The sequence below is a fragment of the Ovis canadensis genome, chromosome 1 (assembly GCF_042477335.2).
Source record: "Ovis canadensis isolate MfBH-ARS-UI-01 breed Bighorn chromosome 1, ARS-UI_OviCan_v2, whole genome shotgun sequence".
Taxonomy (NCBI): domain Eukaryota; kingdom Metazoa; phylum Chordata; class Mammalia; order Artiodactyla; family Bovidae; genus Ovis; species Ovis canadensis.
In genome coordinates this window covers 223,476,030-223,503,021 of record NC_091245.1, presented here as the reverse complement: position 1 = coordinate 223,503,021, position 26,992 = coordinate 223,476,030, and positions in this window count along the sequence as shown.

Below are 26,992 nucleotides of genomic sequence, written 5' to 3'. Positions count from 1 at the left end.
TAACCACAAAAATATTATTCTAGAAATAAAAAGAAAAAATTAAGGCCCCAATATGTAAATATTTATAATAGCATACTTTGAGAAATAATACTGATAAATCAAAGAAGAAATCACAAGGGAAATTTAAAAGTTCTTTAAAGGTGGTAATCCATTTACAGTTATTGTAAAATATTGTACACAACTGTACTATATATAAAATAAATAAGCTGCAAGAATATATTATACAACACAGGGAATATGAAAAATTATTTTCTTAATCTTTATTTATCTATTTATTTTATAATATTTATTTCTTTACTTGGCTGTGCTAGGTCTTAGCTGCGGGTGCAGGTTCTTTGATCTTTGTTTCAGTATTCAGGATCTTTAGTTGCAGCATGTGGGATCCATTGATAGTTCCCTGACCAGTGACTGAACCCAGGCCCCCTGCAGAGTCCTAGGGGGACCTAGGAATGCAGAGTCCCAGGACCACTAGAGAAGTCCCCAAAATTCTTTAATAGACATGTTAAAATGATGACAATTGTTGATGAACACTGAAAATATGTTCCACATTTTTAGCCATCAAAAACTGTAAACTGACTCACAATGAGATGCATTCAAAACCCCCAATATGGTCAAAAGGTGAAATTAGGAAGTGCTGTTGAAGATGTGAAACAAAAAATCTCTTAATATGTTGTTTGGCAAGGTCACATAGAGTCAAGCAAATATCAGTGAGCAACCCAGAAATTCCACTCCTAGGTATTTACCCAAGAGGAATGAAAACACATCAATGTACAGAGCAAGTTTATTCATAACAGTAAATAAACACCAGAATGGCTATCAACAGGTGAATGGACCAAGAAAAAAAAGAGTGAGTTATGTCCGTAAAATGGGAACAATGTTCAGCAATTAAAAGGAATACACTACTGAAGCATTATTTCAAGTAAAAGAACTCAGGGGAAAAGAAGGCGTGCAAAAAGTATTATCCCGTTTATGTGGATTTCGACTAAGCTAAGGAAGGAAGAGGAAAATAGAGAGGAAAATAGTTGTCTTTGAGAAAGAAAAGGGATTGATCATAAAGGGACAGGAGAGTACTTTCTGGGACTATGTTAATGTTTTATGTCCTGGCAGGCATGGAAATATGACAAGTATAATCATTATAACTACATAAAAATATGTATCCATTTGTCAAATTTTTAAAACCATAAAGGTCTGTGAATTTCATTGTATATAAACAATACCAAAATTAACATATTGAAGTTAATTTTAAACAGTACCCTTAAAGAAGTTTTACTTGCAGTTATGTAATTAGGTATTGTCAAATATTTTAACTGTATCTGTGTCATACTTTATTTGTTAGTATTATATTCTTATTCTTTGTGCCTATATTTATTTTATTATTTATTTCTATTTCTTAATATATACAATGCATTTATTATTTAACTTATTATTACATATAATGTCCAAGTCTGTTTATGTTATTTTAATTTATTAATGAAATTTTAAAGCTTTATATTCATTTCCTTATGATTTCTTCTTTTGCTTATATACATAAAAAGTCTTTTCCTACTAGAGATTTGGTAAATATTCTCCTCTAATACCTTCTTGTTATCAAGCATTTTTCATGTTAAATTTGTTAATTTCTCTGGAATTTATTTCTCTTGTATGTTGAATAAAGGATATCAGGGTATTTTGTCAAATTTCTAGTCAATTGTGGCTTTTATCTATTGATGAATAGAATGTCCAGTAAAATTAAGTTTATTTCTGGGATATTTCAATGAAATATTTCAGTGAAAATATCTATATTTCTGCAGTTGTAGTTATATGAGGTATTTAAAAAGAGTAATTCTCTCATTACTCATCTTTGATTAGAATTCACATCTATAATCACACCTTTTGTTCTCTGAGAATAATGTTAAAATCTTTTTCATCAAGGTAAATACCTGCCACTGGACATTTCTTTAGAAAGAAATTTTTGAAATCTATACATTAATTTGTAAACTTCTGACATCTTAACAGTAATTTTTTGTGCCACTTAAGGAACATAAGATCTTTTTCCATTGATTGTTCCCCTTCATGTAACTTAAAAAGCATTTTCATTTTCCATTTATATCTCTGAATTACAGATTATAATTATATTTTCACATCTGAGATGGAAACAATTTCCATTTTAATTTCATTAACTTTCAATGTAACATAGAAATTAGCTTTGTCCAAATACTTTAACAAGATTGCCTTGCATTAAAAAAGGATAACACTGATTTCTTAATATACATTCAAAGTTATTAATTTGTGATCCTATTCCATTGTGTACTGTTCTGTACAATACTTTTACAATATTTGCTTTCAAAGGATATTTAATTGAAGTTTCTTTGAAAGTTAGTATACAACATTGTTACAATAGATTCCTGTATTCCATGGAACACTTAAAATTATACTTGTAGGACTTATAGTTCTAATATATTTTATGAAAGTGGAGAGAACCCAACAGTTTAGTTTTTATTTTTCAGCAAACTACATTCAAATGACTAGGAAAGCATAACTCTGCAGTTAGGTAAGAACAGGAAAAATAAGAGCATCAAATATTTTAGAGTTTCTGAAAGATGGCATACAGATAGAAACTAATTGACTGAAATACTAGAAGAATAAACCATAGCTCAGAGCCCTGCAATAATAAGGTGATAATCAAGGCAGGAAGATTTTCACTGGTGGAGTCTCCCTAAGATTGTCTGCGAGTATAACCATCAGAAGCAGGAAGAAATGAGGGGAGAAAACTTAATGACTTGTTTTAAACAAAGTGGTCCTAAAGTCTCCCAAAGTTCTTTCTGCCAACCTACACGCTGTGGTGATATTTTATCCTAGGATGAAGCCAGAGAAATGAGAAATAGCAAGAGAAATATTTACTAACAAATTTGAGCAATTTTCCTAGAAATCCTTGGATCTGCAGAGATGGGGGTCCTCCTAATTTTGGCAACTGGGCGAACAAGGAACCGAGTGACTGCATGCCTAAAGTAAAGTGTGACTTGTGATGGGATTCACTGAAAAACACATAGAGAAAAATGCCAGCAAAGGCGGATACTAACTATGAAGCCGCCTATGTTAATCACAGTGATTCTTCGTTACAAATAGGAAATTGAAGAGAACTAAAATATTCAAAATATGAACTGATATGAAACTGAAGAAAATAAAACATTCTGTTTGGAGGGGGGTGTAGTTACTGTACTTGAAAAGACACTGATTAGTAGCATCAAAGAAAATATTCTAAAAGACAATGCACCTATGAAAACAGAAACTGGCTGATTTTAAAAAGGAAAAACAATGGAAACAAGAGGAATTCTTAGCAATCAGAAATGCAATGGGCAAAATTTAAAAAGTAAAATAGAACTGTGGTTAAAAATGAAAAACTCCCTCAGAACCTAAATAAAATAGAAAAAAGAGAAGAAAAAAAAAGGAAAACTAAGATATTGAGGATCAATTCAGAATGATTGATATCAATCAAAAATGACTTCTAGTGGTGAAATCTTTTTTGATCCATCTCCTAGAATAATGAAAATAAAAACAAAAATAAACAAATGGGACCTAATTAAACTTAAGAACTTCTACACAGTAAAGGAAACCATCAACAAAATGGAAAGACTACTTACAGAATGGGAAAAAATATTTTGGGTCACAAACTAAGTGACTGAAAAGGGATTAAAATAAAAAATATACAAGCAGCTCATAAAAAAATGACTTCTAAAATGAAAAGACATTGAAAATAAATGAAAGAAATCAATAAAAATGTATTAGAACTTTTTCCAAAGTTGAGAGAAAACACAAATCACTTTAAAAAACTTATTGACTGCTAAGAGTTATATAGCTAGACATATTTCATCATATTTAAAACTGTCAAGAATAAAGAAGAAATTCTAAAAATATTCACAAAAAAACTCACCACCTCCAACACCTAAGTTTGTCAGTAATATTGAATACTAAAAGTCCCCAAGGAAGGAGAATAATGTACCCCTTGAAATTCATATCATACCAGACATAAGCACAAGAAAGAAATAAACATTTTCTAGTCTTAACAATATTCAGGAAAATTTCCCCCTGTGCCTCTTTTTTGGATATTAAAAACTTTATTTGTGGATATACTTTGGTTAAAGGAAAAAAAAAAAAAAAACAGTATAAACCCCAGAGGAAGGTATTGGATCCCTGAGACAGACTAACTAGACTAACTAACTCTGCATAAAAATTAAAAAGCAATAATTCTGAGGAAAATAATGATATTCACAGTGGCCTGAAAATTAATTATTTATCAAAAATATAAGTAAGAAGTTGAATTACCTTATTGAAATGATAAAAATGCATTTATTTTTTCCTTCACATGTAAAGTTAATCAAAAGCTCAAGAAAATTAAAAAAAAAAACTATAAAAGTCACAGTTCAAATATAAAGCAATTTAACAAAATAGGATTTTGAATATTTGAAGGAAAAGAAAGAGGGAATTATTGGTAACAGGAATTTGGATATGTTCATGTTACATCTGCAGTCACAGCTTTGATGACAAACTGAAATTATAAAAGAGTGGCAGTCAGGTGGCCACTGAGAATTTGGTCTCAGAAACACCTCTGTATCACTGAGAACTTGACCTTTCTGTAAATTATACATCAGCAAGGACACCAGCCATTTTAAAATAATATTTACCAGATGCAACCCTCTGTCTCATGGTCTCCCCTTGTAACTATGTGACCATTTCAGATTTTAACCAGTCCTTACTGAACAAGCACCCTTATTTCTTTTCAGCTCCAACTACAATTCTTGATCAAAAAATGTAACTGTGGCCTTGTTGTTTTGCCTTTACCAACCCTTCTCATTTTGTAATCTGGTGGAACACAACCCCAAATAAACACCTTATTTTAGTCAGGTCTTTGGTTAATGAAATTTTGGTTAACATAACTAGTGTAGTAGACAGAACCTAGAGGGACTCCCAGTGGCAATGTAATACTTCTTCAGATTGGGCTTCTGGAACCTATATGGATCCCTTCAGCTATATCAAGGCTACTGGATAAGACCTTTCTGGATTCCAATCTCCAAATTCCTTGAGGTTCAGGCCTTTATTTGGATGTTTCGTGGTGTCAACACTAGTCTCCTCCATTTTGGGGAGTGAGTTGTTTGTTCTTTCTGTCCCAAGATTCAGGTTCAAGGCTTTTCTGTCTCTCCTACTTGGTAAGGGATTCTGGTTTCAGGTTTTAGTGAGCATTCAGAAAATTTCTGCCTGTGCATCTTTTATTAAAAAAAAAATTATTTGTGGCTATACTTTGGTTAAAGTAAAAAGAATAAACCCCAGAGGAACCTATTGGATCCCTGACACAGATTAACTACTCCAGGATACAATATTAAAAGGCAATAATTCTGAGGGGTATCATAACAATGGGAAGTTCTTAAAGCAAAAATCAAACCAAAAATGGTGAATTCACCTCTCCCTGACCTCTAAGAACCCCTGAAAAATTTATGTTTAACACTTGCAGACCCCAATCCTGTAACTACCTATCTAAATGGGTCCATTTAGCCCAGGGTGATTTAAAATATTAATAACATTTCATTCCAAACCCAAGAAGGTCAATGCCAAAGAATGTTTAAATTATCACACAACTGCACTCATCTCACACACTAGTAAAGTGATGCTCAAAGTTCTCCTAGCTAGGCTTCAACAGTATGTGAACTGAGAACTTCCAGATATTCAAGCTGAATTTAGAATAGACAGAGAAACCAGAGATCAACATCTGCTCGGTCACAGAAAAAGAAAGAGAATTCCAGAAAAACATCTACTTCTGCTTTATTGACTATGCTAAAGTCTTTGACAGTATGGATCACAACAAACTGTGGAAAATTCTCAAAGAGATGGGTATACCAGACCACCTTACCTGCCTCCTAAAAAATCTGTATGCAGGTAAAGAAGCAACATGTTTCATACATGAAACAATGGACTGGTTACAAACTGGGAAAGGAATACATCAAGGCTGTATATTGTCACCTTGCTTATTTAACTCATATGCAGAGTACATCATGCAAAATGCCTGGCTGGATGAAGCACATGCTGGAATCAAGACTGCGTGGGGAAATATCAGTAATCTCAGATACACAGATGACACCACCCTTATAGCAGAAACCGAAGAGGAACTAAAGAGCCTCTTGATGAAAGTGAAAGAGGAGAGTGAAAAAGTTGGCTTACTACTCTACATCCAAAAACCTAAGATCATCAATTCTGGTCCCATCACTTCATGGTAAATAGATGAGGAAACACTGGAAACAGTGACAGACTTTATTTTCTTGGGCTCCAAAATCACTGCAGATGGTGACTGCAGCCATGGAATTAAAAGACACTTATCTCTTGTAAAGAAAGCTCTAACAAACCTAGACAGTATATTAAAAAGCAGAGACATTACTTTGCCGATAAAGGCCCATCTAGTCAAAGCTATGGTTTTTCCAGTAGTCACATATGGATATGAGAGGTTGACCATAAAGAAAGCTGAGTCGGAAGTATTGATGCTTTTAAACTGCAGTGTTGGAGAAGACTCCTGAGAATCCCTTGAACAGCAAAAAGATCAACACAGTCAATGCTAAAGGAAATCAGTCCTGAATATTCATTAGGACTGATTGCTGAAGCTGAAGCTCCCATACTTTGGCCACCTGATGGGAAGAACTGACTCATTGGAAAAGACCCTGATGCTGGGAATGATTAAAGGCAGCAGGAGAAGGGGACAATAGAGGATTAGATGGCCGGATGGCATCCCTGATTTGATGGACATGAGTTTGAACAAGGGAGTTGGTGATGGACAGGGAAGCCTGGCATGCTGCAGTCCATGGTGTTACAAAGAGTCTGACGTGACTGACCGACTGAGCTGAACTGAATATTGGCCAAAATAGGGAACTTTCAAAATTCCCAAATCAGGCTGTCTTCATGCATGACGAGAAATGTTTTAGAAACAAACCAATAGTGGGATGCACATTTTAATTGGTAACAGAATCTTCTAAAAGTAACATTGAGAAAATTATCTTCTCCTTCTAAGTTGTAAATACAAAGTTGATCCAGACTATCTTTATACCTAAAAAAATCAGCTAAACCTTCTCATCCTTCTCCAACCCCCATCTCAAATTCTTCTGCTTCTCCTCCATCACTTTACCTGCCTCTTTCCAAACTCCTTTTTTGAAGAATCTGACTTTCTCCCTCTCTCCTCCTGCTATCCTGAAGCACTTCTCAACCCCCCTGTGCTGGCTGCCCCTTTTAAAACAAAGCCCACTGGACCAAACAAAACAACAACAACAACAAAAAAAAACGGCTGCTCCATCACCCCAGCTGTTCCCTAGATAGACCTAGCTACAAATAATCAGAAAGAAAATCAGTTGGAAGTCAATATTCAAGGGTTTATGGAAGCAATGATCTTGGCCTAACAAATCTCTACAAAAACAAAAGTACAACTACTAAAAACAAGTCAAAGTGAAGTGAAGTGAAGTTGCTCAGTCGTGTCCGACTCTTTGCGACCCCATGGACTGTAGCCTACCAGGCTCCTCCCTCCATGGGATTCTCCAGGCAAGAGTACTGGAGTGGGTTACCATTTCCTTCTCCAGGGGATCTTCCCGACCCAGGGATCGAATCCAGGTCTCCAGCATACCAGGGAGATGCTTTAACCTCTGAGCCACCAGGGAAGCCAAGACCCACCTATTTTTACCAGTCCCATGGCCTCATCTATTCCTCTAATAAAAGATTATAGATATTATAAAAGGACAGGATGTTAGAGCAAAATTGTCCCATACTTGAAAAAATTAATAATAAATACCCTAAGACTTATGTAATAGATATATTTTCTTCCTCTTTCCCTTAAAGTTATAAATCTTGTCATGTCTTTGAAATGTAAACACAGCCCACATTGCCTGAGACTGCAGGCTTGGCTCAGTCTAAAACTTTTTTTTTTTTTTTTTTTTAAAGGAAGGAGGCCTTTTTAAACACCAACTGATAAAAGGACTCTCTTACCCAAACAATCTCCTTAGAATTTTTTGTCAAGGGCAAATCCAAATCTTAAAATCTTCTCCACAAATAATAAAAGACTTTGGCTATCTGAACAAATGATCTAATTGATTGCAACTGCTATTTATAAAGCAGTGAGTTTTGTATTGCACCCGATTCATGACTAAAGTTTTAAAATGAAAACTATGAGATCTCTGATTGCCTCTATCTATATGTCCATATGTGTATGTTTCCTCCTGATAATACTGCCAAAATATATTGATAAAAGAACTCTATTTAATTGGCTTAAAAATGTATGCTTACATAAAAATTCTCAAAAATATAATAAAAGCTAATGCAAATGTTTTTCAAGGTCACATAGTCTAGGATAATCTTTCATAAACAAAAGCTAATTTTAAGCTTACTGGTTTATTTAATACTGGCATGCCTTCTTAGTTAGCATTAAATATAATGGAGATAGACAACTTTTGTGTTACCTGTGTTTACCAATCAAACAGTTTAATGTCTCTCTGGTGAAGTTTGTCAGCAAAACAGAAAAAAATAATAATGACTAAGAATGATGCTAAAGCTGAAACTCCAGTACTTTGGCCACCTCATGCAAAGAGTTGACTCATTGGAAAAGACTCTGATGCTGGGAGGGATTGGGGGCAGGAGGAGAAGGGGACGACAGAGGATGAGATGGCTGGATAGCATCACTGACTCAACGGACGCGGGTGTGAGTGAACTCCAGGAGTTGGTGATGGACAGGGAGGCTTGGCGTGCTGCAATTCTTGGGGTCACAAAGAAGTCGGACATGACTGAGCGACTGAACTGAACTGAATTGCTTTAATAGCTCATGAAATTTTCGTAAGTAATCTAAGTATGATTGCTAAGAACAAATGAATTAAATAGATGTAAATGAGACAAGAGTTCTTAGGTGAAATTTAACAATAATTGTTTTATATGTCTACTTAAATAGTTTTTAAAGCTCCTGATAATTTACACTCAGATTTTTGCTAAGTTAAATTAAATGATAAAAATTCATTAAACCTCTAGATAATTTCTAAATAAGATAAAATACTGAAACAGTGACTGCTAAGTAAGTCTAATAAGAAAAGGAATAATGTATTTATATCCACAGGTTAAAAAAATTTAAAAATCATGAAAACAAGTAACACAATAATAATAATTTCAGAGACTGAAAATATCAAACACAGAATAAGAAGTAAATTACTCCAAATGCTTAATAAAATAAAACTTTTTTTAGTTTTCTTTCATTTAATATTTATTTATTTTTAGTTGATTGTTGGTTAGTTTACAATATTTGTTAGATTTATATCATACATCAACATGAATTAACCATAGGTGTGCATTTATCCCCACCCTTTTGAATCTGCCCCCCACCTCTGCCCATTCCTACCCCTCTAGGTAATTATAGAGCCGAAGTTTGAGTTCTCTGAGTCATACAGAAAATTCCAGATTGGCTATCTATTTACATATATTAGTATATATGCATCTATGCTACTCTCTCCATTTATCTCACCCTTTCCCTCTTCTCCCTCACCCTTGAATGTAAGCCTGTTCTTTATGTCTGTATCTCCATTGTTGTCCTGTGAACAGTTTCATCAGTACCTTCTACATTCCATATATACATTTGTCAATGGACATCTAAGTTGATTCCGTGTTTTGGCTATTGTAAATAGTGGTGAAATCAACACCGGAGTACATGCATCTTTTTCAGTTTTGGCTTCCTCAGGATATATGCCTAAAGAAACAAAACTTTTAAAAATAAAATAAAAGCACAAGAGACCCAAGGATAGGTCATAGTGGAGAATTCTAACAAAACATAGTACACTAGAGAAGGGAATGGCAAACCACTTCAGCATTCTTGCCTTAAGAACCCCATGGACAGTAAAAATAAAGGCAAAAAGATATGACACCGAGAGATTAAATTACCAGGCCAGTAGGTGCCCAATATGCTAATAGAGAAGACTAGAGAAATAGCTCCAGAAGGAATGAAGAAGCTAAGCCAAAGCAGAAATAACACCCAGTTGTGAATGTTTCTGGTGGTGAAAGTAAACTCTGATGCTGTAAAGAATAATATTGCATAGGAACCTGGGATGTTAGGTCCATGAATCAAGGTAAATTGAAAGTGGTCAAACAGGATATGGCAAGACTGAACATCAACATTATAAGAATCAGTTAACTAAAATGGACCAATCTGGGCAAATTTAATTCAGATGACCTAAATCTACTACTGTGGGCAAGAATCCCTTAGGAGAAGTGGGGTAGCACTTATAGTCAACAAAATGGTCTGAAAGGCAGTGTTTGGGTGCTATCTTGAAAACAACAGAATAATCTCTGTTCATTTCCAGGGTAAATCATTCAATATCACAGTAATCCAAGTCTAAGCTCCAACCACTAATGCTGAAGAAGCTGAAACTGAACAGTCCTATGAAGACCTGCAAGACTGTCTAGAACTAACATTCAATAAAAAAAGATGTTCTTCTCATTATAGGGGACAGGAATGCAAAAGCAGGAAGTCAAGAGATACCTGGAATAACAGGCAAATTCAGCCTTGGAGCACAAAATGAAGCAGGATGAAAGCTAATAGAGTTTTGCCAAGAGAATGCACTGGTCATAGCAAACACCCTGTTCCAACAACACAAGAGAAGACTCTACACATGGACATCACTAGATGGTCAATGCTAAAATCAGATTGATTGCATTCTTTGCTGCTGAAGATGGAGATGCTCTATACAGTCAGCAAAAACAAGACTGGGAGCTGACTGTGGCTCCAGTCAGGAAGATCTATTGCAAAATCAAGACTTAAAGAAAGTAGGGAAAACTGTTAGATCATTCAGGTATGACCTAAATCAAATCCCTTATGAGTATACAGTGGAAGTGACAAATAGATTCAAAGGATTAGATCTGATAGACAGAGTGCCTGAAGAACTATGGGCGGAGGTTTGTAACTTTGTACTAAAGGTAGTAATCAAAACCATCCCAAAGAAAAAGAAATGAAAAAAAAGGCAAAATGGCTGTCTGAGGGAGCCCTTACAAATAGCTGAGAAAAGAAGAGAAACAAAAGGCAAAGGAGAAAAGGAAAGATATACCCATTTGAATGCAGAGTTCCAAAGACTAGTAAGGAGAGATTAAAAGAAAAAAAAAAAAAGGTTTTTTAAGTGAACAATGTGAAGGAATAAAGGAAAAAGGTAGCATGGGAAAAACTAGAGATCTCTTCAAGAAAATTAGAGATATCAAGGGAGAATTTCATATGAAGATAGGTATAATAAAGGAGAGAAATGGTATGAACCTAACAGAAACAGGAGATATAAGAAGTGGCAAGAATACATGGATGAGCTATACAAAAAGACCTTAATGATTCAGATAACCATGAAGGTGTGGTCACTCACCTAGAATCAGACATCCTGGAGAGTGAAGTTAAGTGGGCTTAGGAAGCATCACTATGAACAAAGTTAGTGGAGGTGATGGAATTCCAGGTGAGTTATTTCAAATCCTAAACGATGATGCTGTGAAAGTGCTTCAATCAATATGCGAGCAATTTGGAAAACTCAGCAGTGGCCACAGGAATGGAAAATGTCAGTTTTCATTCCAGTCTCAAAGAAGGGCAATGTCAAAGTATTCAAACTACTGCATAGTTGTACTCATTTCAAATGCTAGCAAGATAATGCTCAAAATCCTTCAAGCAAAGCTACAATAGTATATGAACTGAGAATTTCCAGATTTCAAGCTGGACTTAGAAAAGGCAGAGGAACCAGAGATCAAATTGCAAACAACTGCTGGATCATAGAAAAAGCAATAGAATTCAAGAAAACCATCTACTTCTGCTTCATTGACTATGCTAAAACCTTTGATCTTGTGGATCACAACAAACAATGGAAAATATTTAAAGGGATGGGAATACCAAACCACTTTACCTGCTTCATGAGAAACCTGTATGCAGTTCAAGAAGCAACAGTTAGAACCAGACATGGAGCAAGAGACTTGTTCCAAATTTGGAAAGGAGTACATCAATGCTGTATATTGCTATCCTGCTTATTTAACTTACATGCAGAGTACATTATGACAAATGATGGATGGATGAATCACAACCTGGAACAAAGATTGCCAGAAGAAATCTCAATAACCTCAGATATGCAGATGATATCCCCCTAATAGCATAAAGCAACAAGGAACTAAAGAGTCTCTTGACGAAACTGAAAGAGAAAAGTGAAAGAACTGGCTTAAAACTCGGCAGTCAAAACACTAATATCATGGCATCCAGCCCCATCATTCCATGGCAAATATGACCCAGATACAATGGCAACAGTGACACACTTTATTTTCTTGGGCTCCGAAATTACTGTAGACCATGAATGCAGCCACGAGATTAAAAGATGCTTACTCCATAGAACAAAAGCCATGACCACCTAGACAGTACATTAAAAAACAGACACTGCCAACAAAGGTCCATGTAGTCAAAGTTCTGTTTTTTCCAGTAGTCATGTATGGATGTAAGAGTTAGACCATGAAGAAAGCTGAGCACTGAAGAACTGATGCTTTTGAACTATGGTGTTGGAGAAGACTCTTGACAGTCCCTTGGATTGAAAGGATATCCAACCAGTCCATGCTAAAGGAAATGAGTCCTGAATGTTCTTTGGAAGGCTTGATGCTGAAGCTGAAGCTCCCCTACTTTGGCCACCTGATGGGAAGAGCCAACTCATAGGAAAAGACCCTGATGCTGGGAATGATTGAAGGCAGGAGAAGGGGATGGCAGTGGACAAGATGGATGGATGCACTGATTCAGTGAACATGGGTTTGAGGAAATTCGGGAAATGGTGAAGGACAGAGATGTCTGCAGTGGTTGGATTGCAAAGAGTTGGACATGACCAAGTGACTGAACAACAACAACAACACGAGACTACCAAAAATGCGTGGCAGTTTTGAAACAAGACATCAGATTATTACTGAAGTTCATGGTGAAAGTTCATACAGTTCTGTTAAGAGGAAAGTCTGGTATAACAATTTTGGAAAATAAGCCTTATCTGGTAATGTTAAAAATGTGATTGCACTATTACCCTACTTTAGATACAAATCTTAAAGAATCTTTGCATCCAATAGGGTGAGCAGAAAACCTCCCCTAAGAGATGATAACAGAGTGGAGACTTGGAAGATGAGAACATAATTCTGTAAAAGTGTAGGGAAAGTGTTGCTGGGGGACAAGTGTAAAACCCTCAAAACTTGAGACTTGGAAGAGTGAGACTGTGGTCCAATAAGTAAAAGAAAGTGTGGGAGATGTTGAAATCTAGAGTTTGTGCTGTCTGGGTATGTAGGCTGATAGCTATAAGTAGCTTTGGTGTAAAATTAAGCTCAATGGGAAGCCATCACAGTGTTTCAGGCAGGAGTGATGACATTTGTTAAGAATAAAAAAGATTAGGTGTGGTCCTAAGATGACAGAGTAATAGGACAGGGAGACCACTATCTCCCCCACAAATTCATCAAATGATCTTTTGAACACTGAGCAAATACCACAAAACAACTTCTGAACACTGGCAGAGGACCCCATGCACCCAGAAAGGCAGACCATTTCCTTCAAAAGAAGGTAGGACAAAATATGAAAGATGAAAGACAAAAAAGTTAGGGATGCAGACCCATCTCAGGCAGGGAGTCTTAAAAGAGGAGAAATTTCCAAACACCAGGAAACACTCTCACCGGCAGGTCTGTGGGGAGTTTTGGAATCTCAGAGGGCAACATAACTGGGAGGAAAAAATAAATAAATACAGCCCACAGTTGCAGTGCCTAACTGCAACTCCCAGCAGAGAAGTAGCTCAGATGCTCGTGTCCACCATCATCAAGCCAGGGCTGAACAGGGAGGTGCGGGCTGCATTGCTTAGGATAGGGACTGGGCCTGAATGCCCTGAGGGCAATCTGAGGGAGCTAACATGGGATAGCCAGAGAGGAAAAAATAATTATAATAAAAGGAGTAGAGAGAGAGAGAACTTTCCCGAAAAACTCTAACCTAAGGCACTGCCTTCAGCGTGGGAAGGTCAGAAAGGGCGGCGGGAGGAGATACCCCTCATCCAAGGTAAGGAGCAGCAGCTGTGCTTTGTTGGAGCAGCCGTGAAGACATACCCCATGCCCAAGGTAAGAGAAACCCAAATAAAATGGTAGGTGTTGCAAGAGGGCATCAGAGGGCAGACACACTGAAACCAGACTCACAGAAATCTAGTCAATCTAATCACACTAGGACCACAGCCTTGTCTAACTCAATGAAACCAAGCCATGCCTGCAGGGCAAGCCAAGATGGGCGGGTCATGGTGGAGAGGTCTGACAGAATGTGGTACACTGGAGAAGAGAATGGCAAGCCACTTCAGTATTCTTGCCTTGAGAACCCCATGAACAGTATGAAAAGGCAAAAAGATAGGATACTGAAAGAGGTACTCCCCAGGTCAGTAGGTGCCCAATGTGCTACTGGAGGTCAGTGGAGAAATAAATCCAGAAAGAATGAAAGCATGGAGCCAAAGAAAAAACAATATCCTGCTGTGGATGTGACTGGTGATAGAAGTAAGGTCTTTACAATATTGTAAAGAGCAATGTTGCATAGGAACCTGAAATGTGAGGTCCATGAATCCGGGCAAGTTGGAAGTAGTCAAACAGGAGATGGCAAGAGTGAATGTCGACATTCTAAGAATCAGCGAACTAAAATGGACAGGAATGGGTGAATTTAACTCAGATGACCATTATATCTACTACTGCAGGCAGGAATCCCTCAGAAGAAATGGAGTAGCCATCATGGTCAACAGAAGAGTCCGAAATGCAGTACTTATGTGCAATCTCAAAAAATGACAGAATGATCTCTGTTTGTTTCCAAGGCAAACCATTCAGTATCACAGTTATCCAAGTCTATGCCCCAACCAGTAACGCTGAAGAAGCTGAAGTTGAACGGGTCTACAAAAACCTACAAGACCTTTTGGAACTAACATTCAAAAAAGATGTCCTTTTCATTATAGGGGACTGGAATGCAAAAGTAGGAAGTCAAGAAACACCTAGAGTAACAGGCAAATTTGGCCTTGGAATACAAAATGAAGCAGGACAAAGACTAATAGAGTTTTGCCTAGAGAATGCACTGGTCATAGCAAACACCCTCTTCCAACAACACAAGAGAAGACTCTACATATGGACATCACCAGATGGTCAACACCAAAATCAAATTGAATATAGTCTCTGCAGCAAAAGATGGAGAGGCTCTATACAGTCAACAAAAACAAGACCAGGAGGTGACTGTGGCTCAGATCATGAACTCCTTATTACCAAATTCAGACTTCAATTGAAGAAAGCAGGAAAAACCGCTAGACCATTCAGGTATGACCTAAATCAAATCCCTTATGATTATACAGTGGAAGTGAGAAATAGATTTAAGGGCCTAGATCTGATAGATAGACTGCCTAATGAACTATGGAATGAGGTTCGTGACACTGTACAGGACACAGGGATCAAGACCATCCCCATGGAAAAGAAATCCAAAAAACAAAATGGCTGTCTGCGGAGGCCTTACAAATAGCTGTGAAAAGAAGAGAAGCTAAAAACCAAGGAGAAAAGGAAAGATATAAGCATCTGAATGCAGAGTTCCGAAGAATAGCAAGACGAGATAAGAAAGCCTTCTTCAGCTATCAATGCAAAGAAATAGAGGAAAAGAACAGAATGGGAAAGACTAGAGATCTCTTCAAGAAAATTAGAGATATCAAGGGAACATTTCATGCAAAGATGGTCTCGATAAAGGACAGAAATGGTATGGACCTAACAAAAGCAGAAGATATTAAGAAGAGGTGGCAAGAATACACAGAAGAACAGTACAAAAAGGATCTTCACTACTCGGATTATCACGATGGTGTGATCACTCATCTAGAGCCAGACATTCTGGAATGTGAAGTCAAGTGGGCCTTAGAAAGCATCACTACAAACAAAGCTAGTGGAGGTGATGGAATTCCAGTAGAACTATTTCAAATCCTGAAAGATGATGCTGTGAAAGTGTTGCACTCAATATGCCAGCAAATTTGGAAAATTCAGCAGTGGCAACAGGACTGGAAAAGGTCAGTTTTCATTCCAATCCCAAAGAAAGGCAATGCCAAAGAATGCTCAAGTGAAGTGAAGTCGCTCAGTCACGTCCGACTCTTTGCGACCCCATGGACTGTAGCCTACCAGGCTCCTCCGTCAGTGGGATTCTTCAGGCAAGAGTACTGGAGTGGGTTGCCATTTCCTTCTCCAGGAGATCTTCCCAACCCAGGGATTGAACCCTGGTCTCCCGCATTGCAGGCAAATGCTTTACCATCTGAGCCATCAGGGAAGCCAAGAATGCTCAAACTACCACACAATTGCACTTATTTCACACACTACTAAAGTAATGCTCAAAATTCTCCAAGCTAGGCTTCAGCAATACATGAACCATGAACTTCCAGATGTTCAAGCTAGTTTTAGAAATGCCGAGGAAACAGAGATCAATTTGCCAACATCCACTGAGTTCCAGAAAAACATCTATTTCTGCCTTATTGACTGTGCCAAAGCCTTTGACTGTGTGGATCCCAATAAACTGTGGAAAATTCTGAAAGAGATGGGAATACCAGACCACCTAACCTGCCTCTTGAGAAATCTGTATTCAAGCCAGGAAGCCACAGTTAGAACTGGACATGGAACAATAGACTGGTTCCAAATAGAAAAAGGACTACGCCAAGGCTGTCTATTGTCACCCTGCTTATTTAACTTATATGCAGAGTACATCATGAGAAACGCTGGAATGGAAGAAACACAAGCTGGAATCAAGATTGCTGGGAGAAATATCAATAACCTGAGATATGCAGATGACACTACCCTTATGGCAGAAAGTGAAGAGGAACTAAAAAGCCTCTTGATGAAAGTGAAAGAGGAGAGTGAAAATGTTGGCTTAAAGCTCAACATTCAGAAAATGAAGATCATGGCATCTGGTCCCATCACTCCATGGGAAATAGATGGAGAAACAGTGGAAGTAGTGTCAGACTTTATTTTTTGGGGCTCCAAAATCACTGCAGATGGTGATTGCAGCCATGAAATTAAAAGACGCTTACTCCTTGGAAGAAAAGTTATGACCAATCTAGATAGCATATTCACAAGCAGAGACATTACTTTGCCAACTAAGGTCCATCTAGTCAAGGCTATGGTTTTTCCAGTGGTCATGTCTGGATGTGAGAGTTGGACTGTGAAGAAGGCTGAGTGCCAAAGAATTGATGCTTTTGAACTGTGGTGTTGGAGAAGACTCTTGAGAGTCCCTTGGACTGCAAGGAGATCCAACCAGTCCATTCTGAAGATCAGCCCTGAGATTTCTTTAGGAGGAATGATGCTAAAGCTGAAACTCCAGTACTTTGGCCACCTCATGCGAAGAGTTGACTCATTGGAAAAGACTTTGATGTTGGGAGGGATTGAGGGCAGGAGAAGAAGGGGACGACAGAGGATGAGAAGGCTGGATGGCATCACGGACTAAATGGATGTGAGTCTGAGTGAACTCCGGGAGTTGGTGATGGACAGGGAGGCCTGGTGTGCTGCAATTTGTTGGGTCGCAAAGAGTCGGACACTACTGAGTGACTGAACTGAACTGAACTGAAGGCACTGCTGGGCAGCTCACAAATCAGAGGACTGATCCAATACCAGAGAAGAGTTAGCTGGCTGTGGACTGGCCCATCCCCCGCTGGAGGCAGGGAGGCAGGCAGGAGACAGCCAGAGCAGGAAGGCAAGGGGCAAACTTGGCCCCGAGATGGCATTCCTTACCAAACTGCAAGCAGGCTCCCATTTGATAACCAAGTCTTCCTGGGATCCCTTACAGTGACATCCATCAGGAGGGTCGCAGCCAGGGATCACACCCAAGAATAGTCACACAGCGTGCCTGAGATGGTGCTCCCGCTGTGTACCCAAGAAACTGAGCGGCTGGGACCAGGGAGGTGATAAGATGCATCGCCCAGCTGGGAAGAGTGCACTTGCCAAGCACCTGGTTGCCTGAGCTGCCCAGACCTGGCAAGGGCACAAATACAGGCCCCACTGAGTCTGTGCCTTTGTGGAGTAGCCGAGAACCTGAGCCTGAGCAGTGTAGATCTGGGAAGTGCATGCAACCCAGGACCCACCTTAGACAGTTCTGCTGCAGATCAACCTGGAACCTGAGCATTGCAGACCAGGAAAGCACACATGCCATGTGCAGGGGCAAACCCAGTGTGACCCAGACACTGTGAGCACTCTCTACACATGCCCGTGATATTTGTTTGCAGTGTTCCTCCCTCCCTGCAGCACAGTTGAACAAGTGAGCCTAAATAATGACCACCTTCACCCCCTGTGTCAGGGCAGAAGTTAGATATTGAAGAGACTTGCAAACAGAGGAAGCCAAAATAAACAAAGAAGAGGGAATGGCTTTGGAAGAGACAGGTGCAACAGATTAAAACCCTGTAGTTATCACTGTCCACATTGAAGGGACCTATAGACCTCAAGAAGTATAAGATGGAACAAGGAACTATCTGAAACTGAACTGACCACACACTGCCCTCAACAGCTCCAGAGAAATTCCTAGATATATTTTACTATTATCATTTTTTTATTTTTTTATTTTTAAGTTCTTTATTACTCCTTTAATTTTCATTTTTAAAACTTACTATTACCTTAAAAAAAGACCCTATTTTAAAAGTAAATTTCATATTTCTAATATAATTTTTGTAATTTTATTTTTTTTTAATATGGCATTTTTGAGAATTTAACTCTACTTTAGATTTTTAATCTTTCCTTTTTGGCATTTGTTATCAGTTCTGTAACTTTGAGAATCCAATCTTCAATACCCATTTTACTTAGGAGTGTGATTACTGGCTTGATTGCTCTCTCACCTTTGACTCTCCTTTTTCTCCCCCAGGTAATCTCTATCTCCTTCCTCCCACTTCTCTTCTCTACTTAACTCTGTGAATCTCTTTGGGTGTTCTGGGCTGTGGAGAAAACAGGAAACTGATCACAGGCTAGTTTGGTCTCTCTCCTTTTGACTCCCTCTCCTCTCCTCCTGGTCACCTCTATCTCCTTCTTCCATCTTCTCTTCTTAATGGAACTCTGTGAACTCCTCTGAGTGTTCCAGACCGTGGAGAGCAAATAGGGAATTGATTACTGGCTAGACTGCTCTATCCCCTTTTGATCCCCCCTCTTCTCCTCCTGGTCACCTCTATCTCCCTCCTCCCTCTTCTCTTCTTCATGTAACTCTGTGAACCTCTCTGTGTGTCCCTCACTGTGGAGAATCTTTTCACGATTAACCTAGATGTTCTATCATCAGAGCTGTATGAATGGAGAAGTCTTGAGGCTACTATAAGACTGAAAGTCAGAGGAAGGAGACCTAAATCCAAAACTTGAGAACACCAGAAAGCTCCTCACTCCAGGGACAATTAATTGACAAGTTTCAGAGCAAGACATACCAAGCCAATTCTCCAACAATGAAGGAAAATAACCCTGAGCACCAAAAAAAAAAAAAATGGCAGTCAAAAGTAACACCAAACCCATAGACACCTCAAAACTCATTACTGGACACTTCATTGCACTCCAGAGAGAAGGGATACAGCTCCACCGATCAGAACACCAACACAAGCTTCCCTAACCAGGAAACCTTGATAAGCCATTTGTCCAACCCCACCCACAGGGAGGAACCTCCACAATAAAGAAGAACCACAAACTTCCAGCATACAGAGAGGCCACCCCAAACCCAAACAAGATGAAAAGGTAGAGAAATATTCAACAGGTTAAGGAACATGATAAAAGCCCACCAAACCAAACAAAAGAGGCAGAGATAGGGAGTCTAACAGAAAAAGAATTCAGAATAATGATAGTAAAAATGATCCCAAAGTTTGAAAACAAAGTGGAGTTACAAAAAAAATAGTCTGAGGACAAGGATTGAGAGGATGCAAGAAAAGTTTAACAAGGACCTAGAAGAAATAGAAAACAGTCAATCAATAATGAATAATGCAATAACTGAGATCAAAAGCACTCTGGAGGGAACCAACAGTAGAATAACTGAGGCAGAAGATAGGATAAGTGAGGTGGAAGACAGAATGTTAAAAATAAATGAAGCAGAGAGGAAAAACAAAAAAGAATTAAAAGAAATGAGGACAACCTCAGAGACCTCTAAGACAATGTTAAATGACCCAACATTCAAATCATAGGAGTCCAAGAAGAAGACAAAAAGAAAGGCCATGAGAAAATACTTGAGGAGAATAATAGTTGAAAACTTCCCTAAAATGGGGAAGGAAATAGCCACCCAAGTCCTAGAAACCCAAGGAGTCCCAAACAGGATAAACCCAAGGCAAAACACCCCAACACATGCTAACCAAATTAATGAAGATCAAGCACAAAGAACAAATATTAAAAGCAGAAAGGGAAAAAAAAAAAAAAACAAATGACCCACAAGGGGATCCCCATAAGGATAACAGCTGATCTTTCAGATGAAATTCTTCAAGCCAGAAGGAAATGGCAGGACATACTTTAAGTGAGGAAAGAGAAAAACCCACAACCCACATTACAGTACCCAGCAAGGATCTCATTCAAATATGAAGGAGAAATCAAAAGCTTTACAGACAAACAAAAGCTGAGAGAATTCAGCACAACCAAACCAGCTCTTCAACAAATGCTAAAGGATATTCTCAGACAGGAAACACAGAAAACGTTTATAATCTCAAACCCAAACAACAACGTAAATGGCAAAGGGATCACCAGTTAAGTTCAGTTCAGTCACTCAGTCGTATCTGACTCTTGCGACCCCATGAATCATAGCACGCCAGGGCTCCCTGTCCATCACCAACTCCAGGAGTTCACTTAAACTCACGTCCATTGAGTCGGTGATGTCATCAAGCCATCTCATCTTCTGTAGGCCCCTTTTCCTCCTGGGCCCAATGTCAGCATCAGAGTCTTTTCCAATGAGTCAACTCTTCGCATGAGGTGGCCAAAGTACAGGAGTTTCAGCTTTAGTATCATTTCTTCCAAAAAAAATCCCAGGGCTGATCTCCTTCAGAATGGACTGGTTGGATCTCCTTGCAGTCCAAGGGACTCTCAAGAGTCTTCTCCAACACCACAGTTCAAAAGCATCAATTCTTTGGTGCTCAGCTTTCTTCCCAGTCCAACCCTTACATCCATACATGACCACTGGAAAATCATAGCCTTGACTACATGGAACTTTGAGGGCAAAGTAATGTCTCTGCTTGTGAATATGCTTTCTAAGTTGGTCATAACTTTCCTGCCAAGGAGTAACCGTCTTTTAACTTCATGGCAGCAATTACCATCTGCGGTGATTTTAAAGTCTGACACTGTTTCCACTGTTTCCCCATTTATTTCCCATGAACTGATGGAAAAAGATGCCATGATCTTAGTTTTATGAATGTTGAGCTTTAAGCCAACTTTTTCAATCTCCTCTTTCACTTTCATCTAGAGGCTTTTTAGTTCCTCTTCACTTTCTGCCATAAGGCTGGTGTCATCTGCATTTCGGAGGTTATTGATATTTCTCCCAGCAATCTTGATTCCAGCTTGTGCTTCCTCCAGCCCAAGGTTCCTCATATGTGTATGTACACTGCATATAAGTTAAATAAGTAGGGTGACAATATACAGCCTTGATGTACTCCTTTTCCTATTTGGAACCAGTCTGTTGTTCCATGTCCAGTTCTAACTGTTGCTTCCTGATCTGCATTTCAAATCCCGAAGATGATGCTGTGAAAGTGCTGTACTCAATATGCCAGGTAGGTCTAGAGGTAAGTCAGGTGGTCTGGTATTCCCATCACTTTCAGAATTTTCCACAGTTCATTGTGATCTACACAGTCGAAGGCTTCGGCATAGTCAATAAAGCAGAAATAGATGTTTTTCTGGAACTCTCTTGCTTTTTCCATGATCCAGTGGATGTTGGCAATTTGATCTCTGGTTCCTCTGCCTTTTCTAAAACCACCTTGAACATCTGGAAGTTCATAGTTCACGTATTGCTGAAGCCTGGCTTGGAGAATTTTCAGTGTTACTTTTCTAGTGTATAGATGAGTACCATTGTGCAGTAGTTTGAGCATTCTTTGAAATTGCCTTTCTTTGGGATTGGAATGAAAATTGACCTTTTCCAGTCCTGTAACCACTGCTGAGTTTTCCAAATTTGCTGGCATATTGAGTGCAGCACTTTCACAGCATCATCTTTCAGGATTTGAAATAGCTCAACTGGAATTTCATCACCTCCACTAGCTTTGTTAGTAGTGATGCTTCCTAAGGCCCACTTGACTTCACCTTCCAGGATGTCTGGCTCTAGGTAAGTGATCATATCATCGTGATTATCTTGGTTGTGGAGATCTTTTTTGTACAGTTCTTCTGTGTATTCTTGCCACCTCTTCTTAATATCTTCTGCTTCTGTTAGGTCCAGACCATTTCTGTTCTTTATCAAGCCCATCTTTGCACGAAATGTTTTTATGGTATCTCTAATTTTCTTAAAGAGATCACTAGTCTTTCCCATTCTGCTGTTTTCCTCTATTTCTTTGCATTGATCTCTGAGGAAGGCTTTCTTGTCTCTCCTTGCTATTTGGAATTCTGCATTAAGATGCTTATATCTTCCCTTTTCTCGTTTGCTTTTCACTTCTCTTCTTTTCACAGCTATTTGTAAGGCCTCCGCAGACAGCCATTTTGCTTTTTTGGATTTCTTTTCCATGGGGATGGTCTTGATCCCTGTGTCCTGTACAATGTCATGAACCTCTGTCCATAGTTCATCAAGCACTCTATCTCTCAGATCTAGTCCCTTAAATCTATTTCTCACTTCCACTGTATAATCGTAAGGGATTTGATTTAGGTCATACCTGAATGGTCTAGTGGTTTTCCCTACTTTCTTCAATTGAAGTCTGAATTTGGTAATAAGGAGTTCATGATCTGAGCCACAGTCAGCTCCTGGTCTAGTTTTTGCTGACTGTATAGAGCTTCTCCATCTTTGGCTGCAAAGAATGTAATCAATCTGATTTCAGTGTTGACCACATGGTGATATCCATGTGTAGAGTCTTCTCTTGTGTTGTTGGAAGAGGGTGTTTGCTATGACCAGTGCATTCTCTTGATAAAACTCCATTAGTCTTTGTCCTGCTTCATTCCGCATTCCAAGACCAAATTTGCCTGTTACTCCAGGTGTTTCTTGACTTCCTGCTTTTGCATTCCAGTCCCCTATAATGAAAAGGACATCTTTTTTGGGTGTTAGTTCTAAAAGGTCTTGTAGGTCTTCATAGAACCATTCGACTTCAGCTTCTTCAGTGTTACTGGTTGGGGCATAGACTTGGATTACCGTGATATTGAATGGTTTGCCTTGGAAACAAACAGAGATCATTCTGTCATTTTTGAGTTTGCATCCAAGTACTGCATTTCAGACTCTTATGTTGACCATGATGGCTACTCCGTTTCTTCTAAGAGATTCTTGCCCACAGTAGTAGATATGATGGTCATCTGAGTTAAATTCACCCATTCCAGTCCATTTTAGTTTGCTGATTCCTAGAATGTCGACATTCACTCTTGCCATCTCTTGTTTGACCACTTCCAATTTGCCTTGATTCATGGACCTGACATTTCAGGTTCCTATGCAATATTGCTCTTTACAGCATTGGTCTTTTCTTCCATCACCAGTCACATCCACAACTGGATATTGTTTTTGCTTTGGCCCCATCCCTTCATTCTTTATGGAGTTATTTATCCACTGATCTCCAGTAGCATATTGGGCAACTACCGACCTGGGGAGTTCCTCTTCCAGTACCCTATCATTTTGCCTTTTCATACTGTTCATGGAGTTCTCAAGGCAAGAATACTGAAGTGATTTGCCATTCCCTTTTCCAGTGGACCACATTCTGTCAGACCTCTGCACCATGACCCGTCCGTTTTGGGTGGCCCCACACAGCATGGCTAATTACGTTAAATGTAAATCAGTTGAATGCCCCAACCAAAAGACAAAGATTGGCTGAATGGACACAAAAATAAGACCCCTATATATGCTGTCTACAAGAGATCCACCTCAAACCTAGGGACACATACAGACTGAAAGTGAAGGGCTGGAAAAAGATATTTCACGGAAATGGAGACCAAAGGAAAGCAGGCATAGCAACACTCATATCAGATAAAATAGACTTTGAAATAAAGGCCATGAAAAGAGACAAAGAAGAACAGTATATAATGGTCAAAAGATCAATCCAAGTGGTAGATATATCAATTATAAATATATATGCACCCAACATAGTAGCACTGCAATATGTAAGGCAAATGTTAACAAGTATGAAAGGAGAAGTTAACAGTAACACAATAATAGTGGGAGACTTTAATACCCCACTCTCACCTATGGATAGATCAACTAAATGGAAAATTAACAAGGAAACACAAACTTTAAATGATACAACAGACCAGTTAGACTTAATTGAAATCTATAGGACATTTCACCCTAAAACAATGAATTTTACCTTCTTCTCAAGTGCACACGGAACCTTCTCCAGGATAGATCACATCCTGGACCAGAAATCTAGCTTTGGTAATTTCAAAAAAATTGCAAAAAAATTTCTGATCACAATGTGGTGAGATTAGATGTCAACTACAGAAAGAAAAAAAAAAAACTGTTAAAAATGCAAACATATGGAGGCCAAACATCACACTTTCGAAGAGCCGACAAATTACAGAAGAAATAAAAAAAAAAACACATGAAAACATGCTCAACATCACTTATTATCAGAGAAATGCAAATCAAAACCACAATGAGGTACCATCTCACACCAGTCAGAATGGCTGCTATCAAAAAGTCTACAAACAATAAATGCTGGAGAGAGTGCAGAGAAAAAGGAAACCTCCTACACTGTTGGCAGCAATGCAAACTAGTACAGCCCCTACAGAGAACAGTGTGGAGATTCCTTAAAAAACTGAAAATAGAACTGCCATATGACCCAGCAATCCCACTTCTGGGCATACACACCGAGGAAACCAGAATTGAAAGAGACACATGTACCCCAATGTTCATCACAGCACTGTTTACAATAGCCAAGACATGGAAGCAACCTAGATGTCCATCAGCAGATGAATGGATAAGAAAGCTGTGAAACATATATGCAATGGAATATTGCTCAGCTATTAAAAAGAATGCATTGGAATTAGTTCTAATGAGGTGGATGAAACTGGAGCCCATTATACAGAGTGAAGTTAAGTCAGAAAGAAAAACACGAGTACAGTATATGAACACATATATATGAAATTTAGAAAGATGGTAATGATGACCCTATATGTGAGACAGCAAAAGAGACACAGATGTAAAGAACAGACTGTTGGACTCTGAGGGAGAAGGCGAGGGTTTGGTGATTTGAGAGAATAGCATTGAAATATGTATATCATCATATGTGAAATAGATCGCCAGTCCAGGTTCGATGCATGAGACAGGGTGCTCAGGACTGGCGCACTGGAATGCCCTGAGGGATGGAATGGGGAGGGAGGTGGGAAGGAGGGTCTGGATGGGAACACATGTACACCCATGGCTGATTCATGTGAATGTATGGTAAAAACCACCACAATTTTGTTAAGTAATTCGCCTCCAATTAAAATAAATAAATGAAAAAAAAAAGAATAAAAAAGACTATTCAGTAGTGAAATAAAAAAAGGAATACAAACTTGTTTTTTCTAGATTTTGGCATAGAATAAGCACTGAGTAATCAATAAATATTATTACTGTTGGTTAGGTTTAACAACTTATGAAGCAGAAGCTGATCTATAAACAATTTATTTCTTAATTGTCTTATCCTCACTTGTTATGTCCTTTCACAGTTTTATTATGGATTCTGCCTCATCTCTCTTCAATTCAAATTCATTCTGTGTCTTAAGGCTGAAAGCATAGTTGCTCTGAAAGTCTTCAGTAGTCAATAGGGAGAATTTGGGGTATAAGAAACTAAAGCATTAGCTAGTCTCCAGAGGGTCTGAGGGAAGAAAAGATTATATATTACTCATATTGAGAGATTAGTCATCATAGGGATGAATTGCTACATTACCTTAAAGACAACATCCATTAAAGCTACTGTGCCCACTAAATTCAGATTAATGGCATGAGACTAGCAGAAAGTAGGGGAGAGAAGAAAGGAACTAGATCTATTGATTTTTTGGTAAGATGGCAAATTGAGTAAAATGATAGAGGTGAACAGTTGTAAATCGCCCATGTTTACTTATGCAGCATTGCTTCACATTCAGTAGAATAGCACTTTGCTTACCTTAAGCAATGCAAGAATTAATGCCAAGGGCTGGGCGTTTTAAGTTTCTCCCTTCATATTTAGTAAAATGTGTTTCATTTAAAGGCAAATCTGGTTACTTATGGTAGGAGCCGTTACTAAAGCTTCCTTCTTGATAGTTTGTGAAAGGGAGCTTGATCCAAGAAAAATAAGTATGCTTTTTATTTGTTGATTTCTTTGTCTTTTTGTTTACCATTCACCCTCTTTGTCTTTTTATCATCTGAAATCATATTATATCCAAAGATGGTTATTTTAAGAATTTACTACAGTATGGGAAGTTTTGTGAGCTGATTTTCGGGAAATCTGCTAGTGCCATGATTTTATGAGTAAGCCATCACATTAAGGACATGCTTTAAACCAGTATAATGTAGAAGATTCTTTTCATTTCCAATTTGAAAAATGAATGATGAGTCATGATATTGAAATTATCACCATTATTTAAGCATAGTGAGGACATACTAGCATATAATGCTAGCAGAAGCCCATATGTAAAATTTAATTTTGTGCTAAGTTTGTAACTGGAATCCCAGTTATAAATCCCTGCTTTGCAAAGGCTTTCATAGGGAACTCTAGGGGTTTCATGGAACCCTGGTAAGGCTGCTTGGAATGAGGGAAAATGAGGCTCTAAGAAGTAAAATTCTATTCCATTTCCTGTGCCTATGCTTAAGACAATACAGATTTCCTTTGTTTGAAGACAGAAGTTTTGGGATTCGGGTAAGATTCTTCATGAACAAATGATTCAATGACATAAAAGGACA